Here is a 13,663-nt window from a genome sequence, read left to right as displayed (position 1 = left end):
AGTGCCGAATGGTTTGTATTTTGAGGAACTCTTTTGTTCGTAAAATAGGTTGAAAAGTTGATGAATTGTGACCACTTCACGAATTCAATAACAAAATGGACTTTGCATTAGGCGCTGGGAGATAAACCTCTGGAAACCATCTCACAAGACCTGATGTTAATTTTCCTGAATTTGATGCTTTCACAAGGACATTTTCAGATTAAAAGATGTTGTTTTGGACTCCAGGGCCAAATGTTCCATTCTTCTACAAAATAATTAACAACGGTGATAACACCATTTCCAGAAATTAAAGGGGCTGTATGGTGTAGCTGTGAGTTATTAGATTTATTGATTGTGCCACACTTTCTACTCTCTCTCTCTGTAAACACTATAGTGAGAGGGGTAGAGACTCGCTTTAATCAAGCATCCCATTAAAATGAGTACAGAAAGGAGTTTCAAATTGGTCTACAGAAAATTTCAAACCCGAAGACATTTTGTAATTGTAATCATTATATTGGATCTGCCATTTTGAATTTTGTAATTTTGACGTCAGATTCTGAATCAGCTGTCCTACAATCCCTCTGGCAGTATGTTTTCTTCTAAATTAAATGGTTGTTTTCGGTCGATGCTTAGAGACCACCCTTAACGTTCAAAGGGTGGTTTCCACCCTTAAATCTTCACCATTGCCGAAACAAAAAAATACGTGTCGATTAATTTTAGAACTTCTACAAGTGTGCAAAGTTTCATTCAAATCGGTGAGTGACACTTCCGTAAGTCTCCTTGTCAGAAGAACTCGATCATAAGTTTAAATAACCAGTTACAAAGAATGTAGAAGCCCGTTCTTTCCACAGTCTTCGAAGAGTACACTCTTTGGTATTCTTCCTGACCTACTCCCCCCCCCAACATACACATAGTAACAAAAGTTATGTTCGTGAAGAGCAAAACTGACCCAGAGGAATTCCAGAAAGATAGGTGATGGAAAGCTCTTTCGCCATCCCTGTTGAGAGAATCAATGTTATATACCGTACATAGGCACACGATTGAATCACTTTTCATTAAATATCTATATATGTAGATATATATATATATATATATATATAACGTTGCATGATGATCAGTGAACTAAATTTGTAGTTGTGTACAGATGGTCAAGTGATCAACTGTATTACAAGTAAGATAGATTTGAAATTTTATTATTATTATTATTATTATTATTATTATTATGTAAAAAGGTGGTTTAGTTTAAAGGATGACGTTGGTGCTAGTATCTAGCAGCTAGTAGAACTCCAGCAAAGTGTATGCTAGAGCATTCCTGTAGCAGAGACTTCAAGTGTGGTAGAAACAGCAAAACCAAGGACATAGCATAACGATGTGTGAACAGTACATCAAAACTAGACAGAATTAAAAATATCGTCATAGTGCATGGACTAGTATATTCAAAATCAAAATTTGGTTTTAAAAGAAGTTTTTATATTGTAGTCGCTTTAATATAGTGTATTACTTACCGTAGTTGTCCGTCATTGAGTAATATTACAGATTTACAACACCGTTATTTCGGAATACTTGATGCTAAACCACAATTATGGGTTCATTACTGGCTCGTCAGCTGTGAATGTGAGTGCAAGAGTCATTTGTTTCTTGTTCAGGCTTTTCTTCTAGGCGTTTCTAATATAGACGCTCTTTGTCAAATGAAGGCCATGGATTCGAGTTTCCGCAAGACTGAGAGAGGGCCCAGGGACGGAGCATCTCTGGGATACCAACTACTTCCCCAACAAACTACGAAGGTTGAAGGTTGTGCGTTACACTGGAGTTTACCTTAATCAGTAGGTTACCATTCTCCAAATGATAGAGATTGCGCCTTCTGAATGTCACCTCACAACCATAAATAGGAAAGAGTAACATAGATCAGAAAGTTGACAATGAAGATGGTGTGGAAATGAAGGCTCTAATGGGACAATGGACCGGACGTATTGTAAGGAGGAGAGATGATAGGTGAACACAGGTAATCGTTGAATGAATATCAAAAGATGAGAGAGAAGCATGTGTGTCTCATACATGGAAGGTGGTGTGACGAAATAAGGAAGGACTCCTATTGCACCGTCAAATGGAAGATCTCTGAGATAGATGGTTATGGGGAAGAATTGATATCTTCGAGCAGAATTGACACCGGTTGATACATCAGAGGAAAAGAAATAGGAATAAAAGAAAAGCTGGATACCTTACTAAAATTCAGCCATGTGATAGAAGTGCCAGGTTAAAAAAGTTGTTTAGTGGAGGAATCACAAGGTTCTTAGGGGTGGGATCAATTTTCCTCCCCCCTCCAAGGAAAAGTGGCTTAGTGAAGGGTAAAATCGAAAGCAACTATTTTTTCAGTAAACGATTTAACAATTTTGTTTGTATATTTTGTTAAGAACTCTGCAATGCACTGTGAGTAATTTGTCTTAGAGAAATCCAGAAGGGATTGTTTGTAAGTATGACTAATTTGCTAATGTTTCAGAAACTATTTCATTAACCTCCTGAAATAGTGACGTTTATACTCATCAAAAAAAAAAACTGACATGAAATTTCAATTCAAATGAATTTTCTGAGCTCCTTCGTGACTAAGCGGTTAGCATGCTCGACTTTGGCGCGGGAGACCCGGGTTCGATTCCCGGCGGGAGCTCGTGGTTCGAATTCCACGTTAATCAGTAGGTCCACGTCTCATATAGCCTCGCTGCTGAACGGGACGTAAAACTCAAAAATCAATCAATCAATCAAATGAATTTTTTAATGGAATATTTCATGAAGGAATCAATGTGTACAGCATTTTCATCTGTAGTAGAATTTGTCCTTCCTCTTCTCCGGACCAACGCCGCAGTGAAGCTTTTTTGAATTATACAGTTACCAATTCCGGTTATCTACACTCGCTTTCATTTTATAAGGGGTGGTAAGGAAGTGTTGACTCACCGTGTATTTTTGCTGCGACAAAAAAGTTCGTCTGTATGATGGAGGTGTCCATTAAGAGAGATTTCACAGTCTCTTCTGAATCACTGCACAGAACAGCTATTTTAAAATATGCTATAAGTTGAGATTTGTAAATTTTTCATTTTTATTAGTATTGCAAAACCAGACATCCGTGAAATAGACTAAAATAACAGTGCGATTTTCAGAAATGCAGTTATGTTAACAGGAAATCATATATCACTTTACATTGAACTTTCAATGAGTGAGTTCCAGTTGTTCGTACGCTAATGGAGCCGCCGTTGCTGAATTTTTCCGAAGTTGATTAGATCAGTAGTTGATTATCTCGCTTGGTTTATGCTAAATAGTAATGGTTTTAGTATCGCACATCTTAATTGACGGGAAGTAAAAATATAAAATACTTGTAGACAACTAAATTTATATCAAAATCGTGAGTCAAGTGGGAAACTGCTTAAATTAAAAGGTAGCAGGTTCAAATTTTTACTTCTACTAGTACAACCTACATACCAGAAGTACTTCCTACAAATATACACTGCAGTCCTTAGCTACGGCTTAATTTTTATAGGAATATTCCGCTTTAAGAATATATTTACTAATTGTAGTCTCCCTCATCTCCACGTGTTCCTTCCATCATATTACTCAGGATACAAGTTTTCTTCAGCCTGTCTCAGACGGGACTGAAGTAAGGATGCGATTTACGACCTTGCTTAACGATCGTGTGAGAAGTGACTTGTCCTTACTCCAGGTTGAAATTTCTTGCTGTCCTTATTTGGATCCTGACATGGAAGAAATAGAGGTAGTTTCTATTTTCTCGTGGAACTGCATACAACTACCAATCAGAAAAGAGTAGCGTCTGACAACAATCAAGTTTATTTCTCGCTGTCATTTCAAAACGGCTACTTGGACAAGAGAAGCATCAATCGTATTAATAGATTCATACAAAAAATGATTTTTGTGTAACGTGAAGCACGGTTTATATTTAAAAAAAAGAAAAAAACTGCCAGAATAGAGGCCTTAGAGAAGATATGCAGTGCCGCCCGAACACCGCAGATGTGAACAAATGTAATTACATCTTTCAAAAGATTAGAAATAAATGATTTAAGTATATTGTGCAAAAAAGGAACAATGAGAGTTAATTGCCATCAGTGCTATGTAGCCTTCGTACGATTTTAGGGAACAGTTCTAGGATGCTGGCGCAATACAAAAAGTTCGGGTGTAGTGCATGAGAGGCCCCCGGCGCGGTATAAGTGTACTTTATTGGGTATGTGGAAAGAGAGCTGAGCGGATACCCTCAGGACCTAAACTATAAATTTGCTCTTTCTCTTCTATTTTAGCTTTCCGTGCCTGATAACTGTCTTCATTTACATACTTGACCAAATTGTTCGATTTTCATTCTTCAATGTGGTTGATGCAAGGATCTACAAACATTTATTCAGCTGATACAGACTCCCTCATGCTCGTATCTTGCTTCCGAATTTTCGGAGTTAACTAATTCCTGTAACGTGTGAAATTCTGAATAGTCCATTCTGTAGAATTTTTTTGTAGGAACGAGGATCTTCTGCAAGTAGTTCATTATTCACGATTGAAAATACGTTGCTTTCCTGAACATTATTGCGGCGAAGATTCCACCATTCCCTGGCCCAGCAGTTTTGTGTGTGTGTGTGCCAACAACAGAGGAGATATCGCTGCTATGGCTATTTCATCCTCTTCGGATGAACTCATATTGCGAAATAGAAAAACAATAATATTTACGATTACGACAGCTGATTGCCGTCTACGTAACACATTCTTCAAATGTTTTTCGTCTGCTTAATACAACATCCACGGGAGGCTCTACTGGTAAAAACTACCTAGTTTTAAGGATCGTCTGAGACCCTTACATCACCTCAGGATAAAAGAAATTGCATGGAAGTTTGAATTAACCAACAATGTCAAATTGTAACCCGGGTTGAGGCCTCAGTTGAGGTTCATGTGAGAAGGGCTTTCAACAATATCCAAGCTCCAAACATCTTTTTAATTATCTCTTAATTGTATGTATGTATTGTTAATGTTCCTCAATCGTTTGTCATTCCACATAGCTAAGAATAATTTCTCCATTCTTCTTAACATACAAATTTCTGAAAATCGAGTTATTTTCGTTGCAATGTAAGTTTAAAACTCAACATTTGATAAGTCATTTTTGTGACTTCATTCAGCGATATTAAATATACTTTCCATCAGCATTATAATCATCTTAAAATGGAATCTTTCACTGTTTCTATCATTGCTTTCTGTTTCGTGTATATTTTTGATTATGTAACTATCCATCACGACTCTGGAAATCACTAAAGGAATAATTAATACTTCCGACCAGAGTATATACACTTATTTAATGAAATTAAAATACAATGTAACGGTTTCTATGGTGCTTATATATAGACGGGACAAGTAGAAGACCAAAACTAACGGCAAGTTACTGGTCGTCAACAACGTACCACTTACTTTCTTCGTCTATAGAGTTACTTGCGGACAGTAAACTCAAACATGTTTGATTTTACTAGCGCGCAATCGGCAAGTAGTGCGTCACATTACTGGCGGCCAGAACTGTCTTGTCAAAACATTGCCTTTGTAGCCAGTAGACGGTTGTCGCCAATCGTGAAATCTTGTAATTAAACATGTCTGGATGTTCCTGAGAAAAAGTTGTCAAGAAGGGGAGTGATGACATTATTACCTTTTTGGACATATTTCAAAACCACAAATTGTTATGGAACGTGCAACATGAGGAGTACACTGACAAGTTTAAACGTGAAAGTGCGCTGAAAAAGTCACGAGAAGACATTTTACAAGATAATGTTGCGGTAACTGATATTTTTTTGCGATCAAAAATTAAACCCATAAGATACACTAACTGGCCGCCAGTAAAACTCCTTTACTTGAGGCAAGCACTTACCCAATGTATAGGCATACTTGCTGGGAAAATGAGGGAGTGGCCAGTTCCGGCCGCCACTACTTGCCCCGTCTATAAGCACCTTTATCTACATCAGACACTAACTGCAGTTAATGTCTGATGAAGATAACATTAAGTTATCGAAACCGTTACGCTGTATTTTCGTTTTAATAAATAAGTGTATATACTCTGAACTAATCACTTTTTTCTACTTTCTTACTTCATATTTCTACAACATTATTCCAACCAACATTACTTTCGTCTTTTTGGTATTTACTTTCAGTTTTTTCTGCGATCAAATGTACGAACCCTTGTTCTTTCTCCACCTGAAGCAACCTCTTCCCTGCTCAAACACTTCTTCATTATTGCTCTAAATTGATATGGAATGATGTAGATGATACGCAATATTTTTTTAGCACACTTTCAAATTCCACATCATTGTTTTGTCATTGTCTGTTTTATTCCACTCCTTTGGTACCACCATCAAAATTACATAGCCTTTCATACTTCAGTGAACATTATATATATATCCTTCTGTTTGCCTAGAATAACCTTTCACCTATTAAACGATGCAAGCGTATTGATGTAATTGGTAATAGATGCTATAGGATACATGATGAATAACTCAAATGAATTAGTCATCATTGCATTGTATCACGAAGTCGTTTTTAACTAAACAGCGTCAGTGTGCGCTGACACCTTTATCGATGACTTCTCTAAATTACTGAACTGGACATACGTGTAAAAGTTCCTAGAAACTGAATTACTATTATCTAAAAATGGAATCCAAATTTACTTAAGGAAAGACAGAAAGTTAAAATCAGCGATAAGCTTATAGTCCATTGTCCAAGGAGTCGAGATCGTTACAGTTTTAAATTGTAATAAGTGAATTGTAGATACCAGGACTTCATCCCAATTTTATTATAGGAAGAATAAGCAATTAAGTCTTATCGCTAATCTCACTCCTACTCTTGAATTTTGACGAAAAACTTAGAGAAAGTAAGCCAGTTAGTTGTTTTCAATTCGATATATCCAAATATCTAGAGTCAACATTAACAAACCAAAACCATATCCACGGAGAAATTAAATGTTGACTGAAAGCAGGGAGATCGTGTTCTATGAATTTTATCGAAGAATTTGAAGTTTCAAATATATAAAACTAATTATACCTGTTGTACCGTATGATTGCGAAACATCGTCGCTTACTCTAAGGGAAGAACGCAAACTGAAAGTATTTGAGAATAAAATCCTGAGAAGAATATTTGGAGCCAATAGAGATTGGGATGTGGAATGGCAGAAATTTCATAGCGAGGAACTGCATAATCGTATACCTTTTTCCTAACTACTAGTTTAGGAGCCTCAGGAGGGCAATTCAAGTAGCCAGAATGGAAGAAAGGTTTTTAAAATTTTAAGTGGAAACCCATTCGGAAAAAAAGACTATTAGAAGACGTACAGTTAATGAACATTGAAACTGAAACATCCGGTAGAAAGCCATAATTTATATTTAGTAAGGCGTTTGGGCGCTTTTGGTGGCCAGTAGAGCAGCAACACGACTTGGGAAGGATTGATAGAAAATCTGCACCAGCTATTCCTCTTGAAGCGCAGTGACAAGTTCAGCACGTACACGTGGTGGAGTGAAACATTTCCTCACTTGATCTTCTAACAAACCCCATACAGGCTCAATAATGAGATCGGTGATTGAGCGGGCCATGACAGATATTCAACCTCACTGTCATGCTCATCGAACCACTCTCTGACAAGTTTAGCACTGTGTATGGAGAAGTTATCATCCTTGAACTCTGCACCACCGTCCGGGAAGAGTATTCGAACCATAGGGTGTAAATGGTCCTATAGTTCTTGGCAATGACGACCCTCTAGGACAATTAGGGGCCTAAAGTTTGCCACGATATTACACCCTAAACAACCACGGATCCGCCTCTATGTTTGACTGTGGGTACCAAGTAGTCTGGGTTGTATGCATCAGAGGGACTTCTCCAGACGAATACTCCCTGTTGTTTGGAAAACGGTGAAGCTGGACTCATCCGAGAATATGATACATTTAGGTTATCCTACGTCCAGGTTTTATGCTTCTGGCACCACTGAACCTGCTTTGCAGCATTTGTGCTACTGAAGAAAGGCTTCGGGTTTCCCTTTCTCCTCGAGGTACGCGCAACTTCCTCTATTGTTTTCGAACTTTACTTCGATGTACAATAGGTGGTGTTTCATCTGCAGTATTCCGTTCTTTACTTAAATTGTGCAGTAATGCTGAGGCGAGGGCTAAAGCAGGTCTGTCGGACACTCGGTACTTATCATATGTTCTAGCAAAGTTGCAAGATTGAATCTCGTTTGGGGCGTCGATGATCTTAACGGCAACGGTTCATATGCACCACGTAATTCTGCTAAAGAAATATCTATGTTAACTGGTCTTCCACGAATGGTTCATAATTTTGGAACGAAAAAGCTTCACCAGAAGTTTTTTTTATGATTCCCTATTGGTTGCGAATTTGTTCTGTTCAGATTTGACAGTTCATGCTGCTTTCATAACTAAATCATTCATCTTCCTTACAGCTCTGTTCTGAAGTTGCTGGATAATTTGAAAGTCAACATTACCAATGATCTCTTAAATCTGATATGTTAAAAATTATCATTCTTCTGCAGATACTTTCCATGATTCCTCACAGCAAAATTCATTTGTAGTCAGCAATATCAAAGGGCACCTTCGCTTTTTCTTTAAAATTTTGAACTTTATTTTGAAAGTTGACTCTCTCTTTGCAGCTGGCGTAAGACTTCAAAAGGTTAAGAAGCTTCTTCCACTGTCTCTCTACCAAGGTAATTATTCTGACACGATGAAGAACAGGAATTGACGCTTTGCTCTAAATATTTTCGAGTTTAGCAATTTTAAAATTAATATAAGTTTCCCCGATTTTATATTGTCCTTTACATATATTCTTTTTCTCAAGCCTAATCCAATTATACAGTAATATCTCAATACAACTTCTCTTGTGGTCAGAACAGAGCTCGTTTGGACTATCAGTAATACGACAGTTAACTTGATTTATTGTTTGTGCCATTGTAAAGCCCGGAACAGCGAATTCAATTAAGTAAACATTGAAGACTTGTCAACACCATACAAACAGTTGAAGAGCTCAATTCCAAAAGAGCGTAAGTCAAAAAAGTAAGTTTTTCAGGAGACGATATTTTGTGTGCGTTTCCATCATTCTGTTTCCGTAAAAGAAAAGTAATCTACCTAAAAGAAAATTGTAATTGCCTATGTTTCGTAAGATAATGGTGAAATTATCATCTATACCAAGAATTTTATAAGTGTTTGTAGGCATGAGTCAGAAAATAACTTCAGAGAATATAGTTGAGTAAGGTTATTCTGGAAAACAACGCAGTTTTCTTTTGCCTACAACTAATTTGATTTATGTAGTTTGGGCATGGAAACCTGTTCAATATACCAATATGCTGAAAAGGAACTTAATAGAACCAATATCTCAAAACTGACAAAAATTGGCTTAGGCTCTTTTGGAATCCACCCCTTCAATTCTCTGCTGAACTCAATAAACACTTCGCATTGCAGTAAACCAATCTGACGTGTGAACAGCTTGGTCTTAACATCGTTTTAAAAAACAATCAAATATGGATCACGGTGTTCGATTTCATTGATGCATTCTCGAAAAGCTATGAACAAAAACATCGAATTATGGGCTAGGAATTGAACTTACAGCAAAAGGAACAAAGATTCTGTTTCTTGACTAAAGAGCTCCCTCGTATGGTTAGCGTACGGATCTTCGGGGCAGTATGCCCGGGTGCGATTCCCTGCGAGATCTCATTTCGTTCGGGTCCCATGTTAAGCTGCAGGTCTACATCTCATCTAACCTCGATAGTGAAAGGGATGTTGAACTCTAATCCAACTAACTTATTCTTGACTAAGACCGTCTGCCATTTTTTGACATGTGAAAATGAATTATATAATTTTCAAATTTACCACGAAAATTGTAAATTTTAAGGCCCTTGTGGGAAATAAAGATGAAGTTCGAAAATTATGAATGAAAAAAAAAAAGTCACTGATGTCTTACTGGTTAATAGACAACTTACGGCACGTAGTTCGATTTCATTTGTCAAAGGGACAGACTTTGAAAATTATCGATGTTTTCTATCAATTTTAAATTTTATCATAAAGATTGCAAACTTTAAGGCCTTTGCGGGGAATGAAGATGAAGTCTGAAAATTATTTAAAAGATCAGGGGTCTTACACTAGTCAATATAAACTTTTGACACTTAGTGTGAGATCGTTGGATGACTTTTTTTTTTCCGCTCCGCACTAGTCTTCTGAGAGTTCTGGTAAGTGAGAACGTGACTTTCGTGCCGTAGTTTTTCGTAGATCACAACTATTTCCACACATTCATGTAACAATAAATAAATTAGAGGAGTACTATAAAGTTAGTGGAAATTATGCACCGTGCTCGTGTGAGAGGGGAAGAGCGCTCTTCTATATTTAAAGTTTTGTTAGGCAGTTGCATATTCTCATTAGGATATCACACGTGGGAAATGAGTACAACGAATCGTTTGTTTCATACGTGTTTAAACTCTAATTACAACATTACAAGTACAATTACGATTATGAAGTCCAGAAACACATACCAATGGCATCTAGAATCCTTCGAATTAGTTATTCAAAGAATCCATTACACACTGCCAACGATGTGGAAGGCCTCCACAAATGAAGCTTCTGATTTAACGCCGCCTCGTTTTGCTATGAGATTGAAATTGTAAGGTGATAAGTATGGTGAATACGGTGGATGCTTGAGTACTTCCCATTTCCATCGCGAGAGATTCTGCAGACATGCTGTTACGGTGGCATCGTGATTCTGTTATCTACTTGAATTTTCGGGAGACTACTTCAAAGGAATTTAGATGCCTTCTGGGCTTTACGCATAACTGTAATTGTAATGATTTGTAATGTAATTCGAGGTAAAAATACATATGAAATGGAAAATTCGTTGTACTCGTTTTTCTCGGTGCTATACCCTGATGGGGATATGTATGTGCATTTAACTCTTTACATGTAACGGTTCACGCGTGTACTATCTTCCATTTGCATTTTTTAGAATTTCTCGCTTCTTTCCAATTTTCGTAAAAGCAAATACAAGGTAGCCAAAAAAGTTCTTGCCGTTCTAGAGCAGTAATAAACAAACAGCAAGATAGTACGCAGTACGTACCTTTAGGTTTCGAAGTAATCTCCATCACCATCCAACATCTGTTGCCAACGTTCATGTAGCTGCACAATATGTTGGTGATAAAACTTGGCAGTCGTGAATGCAAAGAAGTCTGTGTGCGCGTTCCACAAGTCTCATTTGCGAAGGATCTCCCATAGAGGTGGCTGTCGAGGAAATGAAACAGGTGGCAATCTGTTGGCGCAAGGTGCATATGGTGCATGACATGGCGTCTTCCTGCAAAGTTGTTGAAGGGTCTCCCACGTTTTTTTTTTTTTTTTTTTTTTTTACTACATGTGGTTTGGCATTGTTATGCAGGAACAACACATCCTTTGCAACTGCTGAGAGTATAGATCAGCAGCGATGATCTGACTAAATGAAAGTAGCTCGTAATGCACCACTTGCCCATAATTCTACCATACAGAGAGCACAACCTTTCGTGGCTGCAGAGATGGTCTTGAAGTGCGAGGAATAGCGTCACATAGCAATAACTGATGTCTAGTACGCTTGTGTCATAGAGGACCGACTTTTCGTCACCAGTGTGGAAGCGATCAAACATGGATGTGTTCAGGTGTTAAATGAAGCAAGGAGAAACAAGCTATCACTCGTTGTTCCTTGTTGGCTGCCGACAATGTGTGGTGTACCACTTCCTTAACTTTTATGACTTCCCTATCCCATGCAGATACAATTTTGGACTGTTTCAGCGGAAACATGGAACTTGCAAGTTCATCACACGTTATACCACTGCCCTTCTAGATGGCTGCTTTCAGGGCTTCGTCATTCAACACATGTGGTCGTCCACTGCGACGGTTATCTGAAAGGCTCACATCCCCCCCAATAGAATTTCTGGAACAAATGCCTGGCGGTGCGTTGGTTCACGGCATTCTCCCCAAATACCTGGCATATGCGGCGACTTGATGCAGCAGCTAACCGGCGCACTTTAAAACATACACACACCTACACGAATAAGTTGCTTCGATCCCTCCATCTCTCTTCTGACTGCTGTGTGTTAGCAACGTGTCTGTATTATTGAAGGTCGGTCGTCAGACTAACTCCCAATCGCTTGGCAGGTACGTGCGTCATTTCATTTCTTCTCTGAGCGCACGAGTAATGGAACGTCAAAAACAAGAACTTTTTTAGTTACCTTGTAGTTGCCATGACTTTTGCGGCAACCTTCTTATTGCTTAGAATGCTCTTCTCTGCAAGCAAAACCGAAAAGCATTTTCCTTCTGGGTTGTGTCTTAAAGTATCGATTAGTGTATTGAAGTAATTAGTTGTTTTCTTTTAGTTTGCAATGCCCTCTAATGATGACAGGATATTCAAGTGAATTTTTTTTTTCAAATCAAATTATCGAAACAACAGAGAAAACATAAAAAGGTTATATTCTCAAATAAACTGAAATAATTATAATGACGAATTTATTGTGAAAAGATCCACTTACACAGAAGATATTCAATCCCTAGGCTTTAGCCCGAGGACGCCTTGCTGATCCCAGATATTAAATAATAAACAACATATAGTTATTACCAACACTGACATATCTGAACTAAGTATTTCGAAAGCCCAGTTTGTGATACTTCAGGTTCTCGTAAAATTCATCTCATCAATATACATTAAGTACCACAGACTGGAATTCACAATAGCTTAAGTGATTATTTTCTTGTTAACCAAATATATTTTTATATCTTTTAACTTCTATTGATTGCAATATGTTTTAAGTTTCTCAGTCTTCTGTCTCTATATATATTATATATATCTGGAACAGTGCATTATTAAGCCTTGAGAAGTATTATGCAGAGGGGCGCACATGCAGTGTAGTTTACGTTTAGTTTTAAAAATCAGTTTGCAGATGACACATGAAGGCAGTTTTATATGTATGTATTTATAGTTTCTCAAACATTAAGAAGATATTAAGTGCACAAAGATATACAATCTACAGCACCACGTTGTATAGTTTTCCTTTCCATGAATTCATTCATTTTAAAAACTACACTTGGGCCTTCTTTTGCATATCACTCCTCCAGACGAAATTCTCGTACGATTGAATTCGCATCGAACAGCCAAATGGGAGGTAAGAAATCCCTATGTTATCCATCAACGATTGTTGTGTTATTCAGGCAGTCTCCCTATATGCACGGATAGAGGAAGAGCAAGCGAAAATTAAAATTACTTACATACAAAGATTGTTATAATAAATAGATACTATACTCAAGATGACGTATTGTGCTGCACTTTTGTTTGTATAAACGAAGTTCTATCAATCGGATTTAAAGTACAATCTTATTGCAAAAAATTCTTGGCCACTCAACTCTGAAGAACAATCTTCTTCGACTGTTTAACATCTTTATTTCAGCACAAAATTGTACTACATACCGTTGTAAAACTCTTTCAAACAGAGATGGGTGGCCACGACTAAGACTGGATAAGAGAGTTAATAATATATCCTACTTTTCTCTCTCTCAAAAGCTTCGGAATAGATGGCTGTTGTTGTTGTTGTTCTGTTTAATGTAACTTTGAAAAATAAATTTTTCTGAAATTACTTATTTTTTCAAACTTATTGACTATCGACTGTTGCTGGCAA

Source organism: Thermobia domestica, chromosome 9 (assembly GCF_964235325.1).
Source record: "Thermobia domestica chromosome 9, izTheDome1.hap1.1, whole genome shotgun sequence".
NCBI classification, from domain to species: Eukaryota; Metazoa; Arthropoda; class Insecta; order Zygentoma; family Lepismatidae; genus Thermobia; species Thermobia domestica.
Note: the sequence above shows the minus strand (reverse complement) of the source record.